This window comes from Lucilia sericata, unplaced genomic scaffold, assembly GCF_015586225.1.
Source record: "Lucilia sericata isolate MDLA Ls3-8-SP2 unplaced genomic scaffold, ASM1558622v1 Contig000236F_arrow, whole genome shotgun sequence".
In the NCBI taxonomy this organism is placed as follows: Eukaryota; Metazoa; Arthropoda; class Insecta; order Diptera; family Calliphoridae; genus Lucilia; species Lucilia sericata.
Window position 1 is genome coordinate 77,421 of NW_023994263.1, and position 10,784 is coordinate 88,204.

General features: G+C 27.0%; 1 protein-coding gene across 3 annotated transcripts in view; it reads right to left on the reverse strand.

Moving 5' to 3' along the window:
- Positions 1-10,473, reverse strand: part of LOC119602519 — a 76,353-nt gene extending 65,880 nt beyond the window's left edge. For 2 of the 3 annotated variants that reach the window (XM_037954087.1, XM_037954091.1), the window contains exon 1: positions 9,977-10,473. The gene's annotated coding sequence lies outside the window, so the exon portion shown is untranslated. Of the gene's footprint in view, positions 1-9,896 lie in introns of all 3 variants that reach the window. The other variant, XM_037954089.1, reaches the window with a different exon arrangement.
- Between the last annotated feature and the right edge of the window lie 311 nt (positions 10,474-10,784).

Consider the following 10,784-nt stretch of genomic DNA (forward strand, 5'->3'; position numbering starts at 1 on the left):
ACGCTTGCGTGTTCTGTTCTTTATTAATTCTTTTTTTATTATTTTCTTAAACTCATTTTATGTTTTCTTTGTTTATTTTATTATTCTATTTTTTTGTAGTTGCTTTCTACCTGTTTTTGTTGTTTTTTGTTTATGGTGATTTAATATTTATTCTTTTCATTAGATCATATAGGAATATTTTGGTTAAAAAGAAATTCAGAAAAAAGTGGTAGATACTTAAATTTTGATTATATTATTCGACTGTAAGACTTTGACTTTTATTCTAAAGAATACACAGCAATTGGGAATGATGCAAGGGGGCGTAAAAATACCCTATACAAAAAAATTTTCTATACAAGACATATTACATATAGAATACTAGTCTCTTTTCTAGGAAAAATTTCTTTAGAAAACTTGCAAATTGACAAGAGAAATTTTCTATAGAAAACTAGTCTCTTGACAAGAGAAATTTTCTATAGAAAACTAGTCTCTTGACAAGAGAAATTTTCTATAGAAAACTAGTCTCTTGACAAGAGAAATTTTCTATAGAAAACTAGTCTCTTGACAAGAGAAATTTTCTATAGAAAACTAGTCTCTTGACAAGAGAAATTTTCTATAGAAAACTAGTCTCTTGACAAGAGAAATTTTCTATAGAGAACTAGTCTCTTGACAAGAGAAATTTTCTATAGAAAACTAGTCTCTTGAAAAGAGAAATTTTCTATAGAAATCTAGTCTCTTGACAAGAGAAATTTTCTATATAAAACTAGTTTCTTGACAAGAGAAATTTTCTATAGAAAACTAGTCTCTTGACAAGAGAAATTTTCTATAGAAAACTAGTCTCTTGACAAGAGAAATTTTCTATAGAAAACTAGTCTCTTGACAAGAGAAATTTTCTATAGAAAACTAGTCTCTTGACAAGAGAAATTTTCTATAGAAAACTAGTCTCTTGACAAGAGAAATTTTCTATAGAAAACTAGTCTCTTGACAAGAGAAATTTTCTATAGAAAACTAGTCTCTTGACAAGAGAAATTTTCTATAGAAAACTAGTCTCTTGACAAGAGAAATTTTCTATAGAAAACTAGTCTCTTGACAAGAGAAATTTTCTATAGAAAACTAGTCTCTTGACAAGAGAAATTTTCTATAGAAAACTAGTCTCTTGACAAGAGAAATTTTCTATAGAAAACTAGTCTCTTGACAAGAGAAATTTTCTATAGAAAACTAGTCTCTTGACAAGAGAAATTTTCTATAGAAAACTAGTCTCTTGACAAGAGAAATTTTCTATAGAAAACTAGTCTCTTGACAAGAGAAATTTTCTATAGAAAACTAGTCTCTTGACAAGAGAAATTTTCTATAGAAAACTAGTCTCTTGACAAGAGAAATTTTCTATAGAAAACTAGTCTCTTGACAAGAGAAATTTTCTATAGAAAACTAGTCTCTTGACAAGAGAAATTTTCTATAGAAAACTAGTCTCTTGACAAGAGAAATTTTCTATAGAAAACTAGTCTCTTGACAAGAGAAATTTTCTATAGAAAACTAGTCTCTTGACAAGAGAAATTTTCTATAGAAAACTAGTCTCTTGACAAGAGAAATTTTCTATAGAAAACTAGTCTCTTGACAAGAGAAATTTTCTATAGAAAACTAGTCTCTTGACAAGAGAAATTTTCTATAGAAAACTAGTCTCTTGACAAGAGAAATTTTCTATAGAAAACTAGTCTCTTGACAAGAGAAATTTTCTATAGAAAACTAGTCTCTTGACAAGAGAAATTTTCTATAGAAAACTAGTCTCTTGACAAGAGAAATTTTCTATAGAAAACTAGTCTCTTGACAAGAGAAATTTTCTATAGAAAACTAGTCTCTTGACAAGAGAAATTTTCTATAGAAAACTAGTCTCTTGACAAGAGAAATTTTCTATAGAAAACTAGTCTCTTGACAAGAGAAATTTTCTATAGAAAACTAGTCTCTTGACAAGAGAAATTTTCTATAGAAAAGTAGACTCTTGACAAGAGAAATTTTCTATAGAAAACTAGTCTCTTGACAAGAGAAATTTTCTATAGAAAAGTAGACTCTTGACAAGAGAAATTTTCTATAGAAAAGTAGACTCTTGACAAGAGAAATTTTCTATAGAAAAGTGGACTCTTGACAAGAGAAATTTTCTATAGAAAAGTAGACTCTTGACAAGAGAAATTTTCTAAAGAAAAGTAGACTCTTGACAAGAGAAATTTTTTTATAAAAAACTAGTCTCTTGACAAGAGAAATTTTCTATAGAAAACTAGTCTCTTGAGAAGGGAAATTTTCTATAGAAAACTAGTCTCTTTGCAAGAGTAATTTTCTATAGAAAACTAGTCTCTTTGCAAGAGAAATTTTCTATAGAAAACTAGTATTTTTACAAGAGAGATTTTCTATAGAAATCTAGTCTCTTGACAAGAGAAATTTTCTATAGAAAACTAGTCTATTTACTCTCTTTACAAGAGAAGAGTTCTATAGATTACTAATCACTTTACAATAGACAATTTCTATAGAAAACTAGTGTGTTTACAAAAGAAATTTGTTTTAGAAAATTATTTTCAAGCATAATATTTTATGGGAATATGTACTTAAATATTTCAAACTCCATATACAATGATAAATACCAAATAACCCCCTCACATACTGTAGGGTATTAATATAAACAAATTCTGACAAATAATAAAAATTTTGTATTTAAAATGCAGACCACATTCGTATATTTAATCATGTTTGTATATTGTTTTGTTAAGTTTTAACAAAAAAAAATAAAGAAAAACAAATTTTATATATTAAAAAAAAATTATTAAAAATACGAAATACGTGTATTTTCTGGATTGTTGGAAAGAAAAGAATAACTAAACTACTCTGCTGACAAAAACAACTGACTCAAATACAGTTTAGTTTATAGTTTTGACTAAATTTTAACTGTTGCTGACCATTGCTAAGTTACAAAATGTTAAGATACTAATTTTTGTTGGATTGTTTTCTAGGTCGACTTGTAAATTTCTACAGATATGAAAGCTAGTAAATAATGTTGGTAGTATTTTTGAGTACCCTACATGCTGTCGTTGTTGAATACAGCAGTATATAAATTATAGAGTTAAACTTTTCTAACAAAAGTCTTTAAAATTTCACCAGTTCTAGTGCCTAATTGCTGTGTAATAGTTCGTTTAGAAACATTCATACATCATTTTCTATTTTTTCTCATTTAAATCTTTTGGGTATTCTAAATGCTATTTCTCTGCTTTTTTCTCTTCAGTTGATTTTTTTACACATTTGTGTTACTGACAACAGATTTCTAACATTTTTTATACCATAAATTGTGGCTTAAAGTGTTTTTTCATAGCTAACACACATTTTACTGTTGTCCTACTATATCAGTATGTGCAAATACTTACATACGTACATGTTGATTATGAAGAATTTCTGGTTTAATTTAAAAATATACTAGTCTCCTTATTTCCACATACATACTGACAAACACTTACTTAGATAAACATGCCCAGGCTCATAAACTAACTGAAATACACTTCAAAAATATTTATATCTTTTATAAGGATTCACACATATATTAACAACAACACACACACACACACAACACACAAGGCAGCAGAAGGAAAAAGTTGGTCAAACTAAAACTTTCATATTGCTACATGTTGCAAAGAGAATAAAATTAAAAATCAGAAACAAAAAAATTACATATAATGAAGCAGAAACCATTAGACCTCAGGGATTACTTTAGAAAATAACCAAGTAGTAAATTTTTAACATACGAATATTGAATGTTATATGAACATTTCAATAAATTAAGGTTTCCGGCATTAACTGGAGGCTTTAAATCGCCTAAAGGAAGACAAAGCTGAGAAAAAAAAAACATTTTTATATGAAAATATATATTTTCATTTAAAAATGCAAAAGAAATCTTCTGTAGAAAATTAATCTATATGCAAAATAAATTTTCTATAGAAAACTAGTCTCTCTGCTAGAGAAAATTTATATAAAAACTAGACCTCTTTGGAAGTGACAATTTCAATATAAAACTGGGTTCTATGCAATAGTAATTTTCTATAGAGAACAATATATTTACTAAAAAAATTCTATAAAAATCTAGTCTCTTTGGAAGAGAAATTTTCTATAGAAAATTTGTTTATTTGTAAGTCTTGTATCTTTGAAAGAGAATATAAATTGTCTATAGAAAAGTAGTCTCTTTTAAAAAATTTCCATTGAAAACTAGTCTCATCGCAAGAGAATTATTCTCTTTGCAAGAGAAATTATCTATGGAAAATTAGTCTCTTTGCAAGAGAAATTTTCTATAGAAAATTAGTCTCTTTGCAAGAGAAATTTTCTATAGGAAATTAGTCTCTTTGCAAGAGAAATTTTCTATAGAAAATTAGTCCCTTTGCTATGGAGAACTTTTACAATAGAAATTTTCTATAGAAAACTAGTTTTTTGCAAGAGAAATTTTCTATAGAAAACTAGTCTTTTTGCAAGTGAAATTTTCCATAAAAATTAGTCTTTTTGTAAGAGGAATTTTCTATCGAAAACTAATCTCTTTGCAAGAGAAATTTTCTATAGAAAACTATTCTCTTTGCAAAGAGAAATTTTCTATAGACAACCAGTCTCTTTACAAGAGAAATTTTCTATAGAAAACTTGTCTCTTTGCAAGAGAAATTTTCTATAGAAAACTTGTCTCTTTGCAAGAGAAATTTTCTATAGAAAACTTGTCTCTTTGCAAGAGAAATTTTCTATAGAAAACTTGTCTCTTTGCAAGAGAAATTTTCTATAGAAAACTAGTCTCTTTGCAAGAGAAATTTTCTATAGAAAATTAGTATCTTTGCAAAAGAAATTTTCTATAGAAAATTAGTCTCTTTGCAAAAGAAACTTTCTATAGAAAATTAGTCTCTTTGCAAGAGAAATTTTCTATAGAAAATTAGTCTCTTTGCAAGAGAAATTTTCTATAGAAAATTAGTCTCTTTGCAAGAGAAATTTTCTATAGAAAATTAGTCTCTTTGCAAGAGAAATTTTCTATAGAAAATTAGTCTCTTTGCAAGAGAAATTTTCTATAGAAAACTGGTCTCTTTGCAAGAGAAATTTTCTATAAAAAACTGGTCTCTTTGCAAGAGAAATTTTCTATAGAAAACTGGTCTCTTTGCAAGAGAAATTTTCTATAGAAAATTGGTCTCTTTGCAAGAGAATTTTCTATAGAAAATTAGTCTCTTTGCAAGAGAAATTTTCTATAAAAAATTAGTACCTTTGCTATGGAGAACTAGCTCCTTTTCAATAAAAATTTTCTATAGAAAATTATTTTTTTTGCAAGAGAATTTTTCTATAGATAACTGGTCTCTTTGCAAGAGAAATTTTCCATAGAAATCTAGTCTCTTTGCAAGAGAAATTTTCTATAGATAACTAGTCTCTTAACAAAAGAAATTTTTTATAGAAAACTAATCTCTTGACAAGAGAAATTATCTATATAAAACTTATCTCTGGACAAGAGAATTTTTCTATAGAAAACTTGTGTCTTGACAAGAGAAATTTTTTGTAGAAAACTAGTGTCTTGGCAAGAGAAATTTTCTATAGAAAACTTATCTCTGGACAAGAGAATTTTTCTATAGAAAACTAGTGTCTTGACAAGAGAAATTTTCTGTAGAAAACTAGTGTCTTGGCAAGAGAAATTTTCTTTAGAAAATAAGTCTCTTTACAAGATTGAAATTTTCTTTAGAAAATAAGTCTCTTTGCAAGAGAAATTTTCTTTAGAAAATAAGTCTCTTTGCAAGAGAAATTTTCTATAGAAAATAAGTCTCTTTGCAAGAGAAATTTTCTATAGAAAATAAGTCTCTTTGCAAGAGAAATTTTCTATAGAAAATAAGTCTCTTTGCAAGAGAAATTTTCTATAGAAAATAAGTCTCTTTGCAAGAGAAATTTTCTATAGAAAATAAGTCTCTTTGCAAGAGAAATTTTCTATAGAAAATAAGTCTCTTTGTTTCATTGTAAAAAGAATTTTCTATTGAAAACTAGAAAAATTAATCTCGTTGCGAGAAAAATTTTCTTTAGAAAACTTGCAAGATAAATTTTGTATAGAATACTAGACTCTATGTAAGAGAAATTTTCTATAGAAATCTAGTCTCTTTTTGCAGTAAATCTTCTTTTGAAAAAATGTTCAATTTGAGATCTTTCTAAATTTTAAAGCGTAATTAAATTATGGCATGACTCAGAATCAAACAGAAAAAAACTGTTTTTTAAATATTATACAAATTTACTTTTTTTTAATAAATAATTTAAATTTATTTGCATTTTTAAAATTAGACAGGTAAAAACCACATTTAATATGTCTGTTTCTTTCTGCGTGATAAATTGTTAATTTTAAAATTATAATTAAGATCAACGTTTATCTTTTGTTAAAAAATTGCATTTTGTTTAACAGATTTTGTGAAATTCCAAGATTTTATTATTTTTATTTAAGATAATTGTTTATAAATTAAATATTTGTGCCTGTTAAATACATAATTACTTAACTCTTTGTTATAAATTTTAATAAACGGATTGTATGACTTTTTAAATAAAGTTGAGAAAAAAAGCAAAATCACAAAATCAAATTGCGCATTCAGTTTAATTTCAAAACCACTTTTATTTCAATTCTAGGAAATGACCAACCGGTAAAGAATCTAAAACGTGAATTGGTTTAGAATTGCAGAAATTGTAGAACAATTTAAGTGATTTGTTTTACATAGTTTGACTAAGTGTTTGTATTTTTAAATGTTTTTTTATTTCAATAATATTTAATTATAATTTACGAGTAATTATTTTGTTTGAATTACAGTTTTATATTGAATTCGTAGTTTTTTCTTTATTCAGAATTCAATCAGCTTTAGTAGATGATTAAGACAAGAGCTCTTTGATTATAAAACAAAAGACAATACAGGTTTTTAATAAATACATTTTAAATGTGGGTAATACCAATAAGGTGACCAGAGATTTTATTTTAGTATAAAGAATCTAAGTTGCATAAACGTTTGTAGTAATTCTTATTTATACAAAGAGTTGAGTTGATAATTTAAGATTTCTACTTCAACAACAGTATGACATAGAAGTTCTAGAAATCATTTCTAGATTTCTTCTTCACATCTGACCACCTTAAACCTATAATATTCTTCTGCTCATTCTTTAAGTCAAATTAAAAGAGAATTCTCTAGCAATTAACATATAAAAATATTCTTTTTTAACAAAAACATGATTTTTTTTTTCTGAACTTAATTTTATCTTTAACTCTAGATTTCTTTAACAGCGGCACTCACACTCAAACAAACAACAGCATCAAGAACAACTACTTTCAAACTGTGAGACGATGAAACTAAAAGACAAAAAACTATAATGAACGAACAAAAAAAAAATTTAAAAGCCAAGTCAAATAATAGACCTTCTTCTCTACTACAACAGCATTTTAGCCAAAGGTTTTTTATTTAATTTTTTTTTCTTCATCTTAATGGTTTATCTCTTGAACGTAAGAAAGAAAACAAAGTTTGATAGCGGGTTATTTTTCTTACTACCAACTATAATCAGTTTTTTTGCTCATATTTATTTGTTTGCTGAAGTCGTGTTTTTTTTGTTGTCTTCTATTATAATTTTTTTTTCTTTATTTAAAATGTTCGCAAATACAAACATGGAAAAAGTGGTGGTAAAGTCGTTGAAAAAGTAAAGAAGCAAAAAAAAAAACTTTCACCAAACTATAATATTTTGCACTAAAAATATATATATTTGTATAGTTGACACAACAGACTCGAAGGGCGGTATTAAGTGAAGTGGAAATTTTCCATAGAAAACTAGTCTCCTTTCAAGATAAATTTTATATAGAAAACTGGTTACTTTGCAAGACAATGTTTCTATAAAAAGCTAGCCTCTTTACAAGAGAAATTTGCTGTAACAATCTAACCTCTTTTTAAGAGAGAGTTTCTATAGAAAACTACTCTCTTTTTAAAATAAATTTCTATAGAAAACCAGTCTCTTTTCACGATATATCTTCTGTACTAAACCAATCTCTTTTCAAAAGAAAACTAGTCTCTTGACAAGAGAAATTTTCTATAGAAAACTAGTCTCTTGACAAGAGAAATTTTCTATAGAAAACTAGTCTCTTGACAAGAGAAATTTTCTATAGAAAACTAGTCTCTTGACAAGAGAAATTTTCTATAGAAAACTAGTCTCTTGACAAGAGAAATTTTCTATAGAAAACTAGTCTCTTGACAAGAGAAATTTTCTATAGAAAACTAGTCTCTTGACAAGAGAAATTTTCTATAGAAAACTAGTCTCTTGACAAGAGAAATTTTCTATAGAAAACTAGTCTCTTGACAAGAGAAATTTTCTATAGAAAACTAGTCTCTTGACAAGAGAAATTTTCTATAGAAACTAGTCTCTTGACAAGAGAATTTCTATAGAAACTAGTCTCTTGACAAGAGAAATTTTCTATAGAAAACTAGTCTCTTGACAAGAGAAATTTTCTATAGAAAACTAGTCTCTTGACAAGAGAAATTTTCTATAGAAAACTAGTCTCTTGACAAGAGAAATTTTCTATAGAAAACTAGTCTCTTGACAAGAGAAATTTTCTATAGAAAACTAGTCTCTTGACAAGAGAAATTTTCTATAGAAAACTAGTCTCTTGACAAGAGAAATTTTCTATAGAAAACTAGTCTCTTGACAAGAGAAATTTTCTATAGAAAACTAGTCTCTTGACAAGAGAAATTTTCTATAGAAAACTAGTCTCTTGACAAGAGAAATTTTCTATAGAAAACTAGTCTCTTGACAAGAGAAATTTTCTATAGAAAACTAGTCTCTTGACAAGAGAAATTTTCTATAGAAAACTAGTCTCTTGACAAGAGAAATTTTCTATAGAAAACTAGTCTCTTGACAAGAGAAATTTTCTATAGAAAACTAGTCTCTTGACAAGAGAAATTTTCTATAGAAAACAAGTCTCTTGACAAGAGAAATTTTCTGTAAAAATCTATTCTTTTTTCTAGAGGAAACTTGTCCCTTTCTCGTAGATCACCTTTTATAAAAGAATTTTGGAGAAGGCCTCAGTTTCCTACCAGCTATTGAAAATCTTAGCTTATAATCTACGTCTGCCTTTTGTTAGCACTATATATGCCACAGATGTTCTTAGCTATGATGTTAGTGGTATTGGTTGTAAGTTGTATGTATTTGAAAACTTTAGTAACTTTTGTGAATTTCAATATAATTTGTTATAGAGTCCATAGGCACTATTTTAAAACATAACACAAAATTTCATTTTTATAATCACCCTCACAGTTAAGCATATCCTTAAAAAAATCCACGTAAATCCAGTATCAAGTGTAATTTGTCTACAATACTTGTGTACATGCACTACAGTTTATATGGTTGGTAACCTCATTTGAAATAATTTTTTATTATTTTATATAAAAAATTTTTTCTTATAAAATATTTCTTTTTTGTATATTCTTTGATAAATAAGTTTTAGTTCGTGAAGTTTTTGCTGCAGTTGTAGTTTTTGTTGTTGTTGTTGTGTAAAAGATGGAGAGTAAAAAGACATTAAAACTTGTTTACAAATCATTTCCTTCCTTAAAGTTTTGAGTTGTTGTTTTGTTTGTTATTTGGTTGGTTTGTTTGTTTGTTTTTGTATTTGAGAAAGGCATTATCCTTTTGATCCTTTAAGAATACTGGAGAAGAAATGTGATGTAAAAAACAACACCAGCAGACTCTTGTGAGCATACACTTTTTCTCTTTATTTACTTTGGGATATATTTTTGTACATATTTATTTTTTGTTAAACCAAAAAAAAAAAATTAAGGAATTCTTAACACACTCACAAGCAACAGCACGTTAATACCAATACATTAACACAGATGCACAAAGATACATTTGTATTTTAAGTAAAATTTTAATACCTGTTTGAATAATTTCTATCTTCAAACACTTGTTTCTGTATAATTTAAAATATTTTTGTTTTATTTAAAAAAATTCTTACTTTTCTCGTAGGTTTTTGTATTCCTTTTTATCTAAAACAACAATACAATTTCTGTGGCCGCTTTCTTTTTCTAATTCGTTGTTGTTCACTTTAAGTTGTTGGACCAAAAAAGCAATAAATTTAAAACAAAATGTAAAAAATAACAGAAATGCGTCCGTATTGTTGTCTCCACTTGACCACAGTTAGCTACTGGCCACTTTCTTTAAAACTTCCTTTTTAGTTTTTGAATTCAATTTTTTTTAATTTTCTTTCAATACTTTTCTATGTGCAAATATTTTTTTTATTATTTTCTTGACAATATTTATTTGTTTTTTTGTCGTTTTCAATACAGGTTTGTGACACTATTATGTGTTTTTTTTTAAATTTTCTGCTGAATAAACGTTTCACTCAGTAGTAGTTCACCGTCTTGGATTTATTAAACCAATAAAATTCGAAAATGTTTGTTAAAATTTTTTTATAGAGAGTTTCCGTTTTCAAAGACCGTCCACGTTAACGCTCGGAGAGCGACTGAGGCTGTTGTTGGCTGTTTATATTACTGACCTGTGTTTGTTATTTTTCTATTGTTGTTGTTGTCTTTTGTCAGTAAATGTTCGCTAATATGTGTTTATGTGAGCGAGTATCTATGTGTCAACATGCCTCCATGTTGGCTTAGTCTGTTTGTGAGTGTACGTAAGTGCGTGTAGATGTGTGTGTTTATTTTGTATCTGTGTTGCTTCAGTTTTCCTTTGCACACTCTTATTATTTTGAGTTTGATGTTTGAGATGCATTTTGTATCCATGTTTGATGGCTCATTTTAATTTCAGTTGCT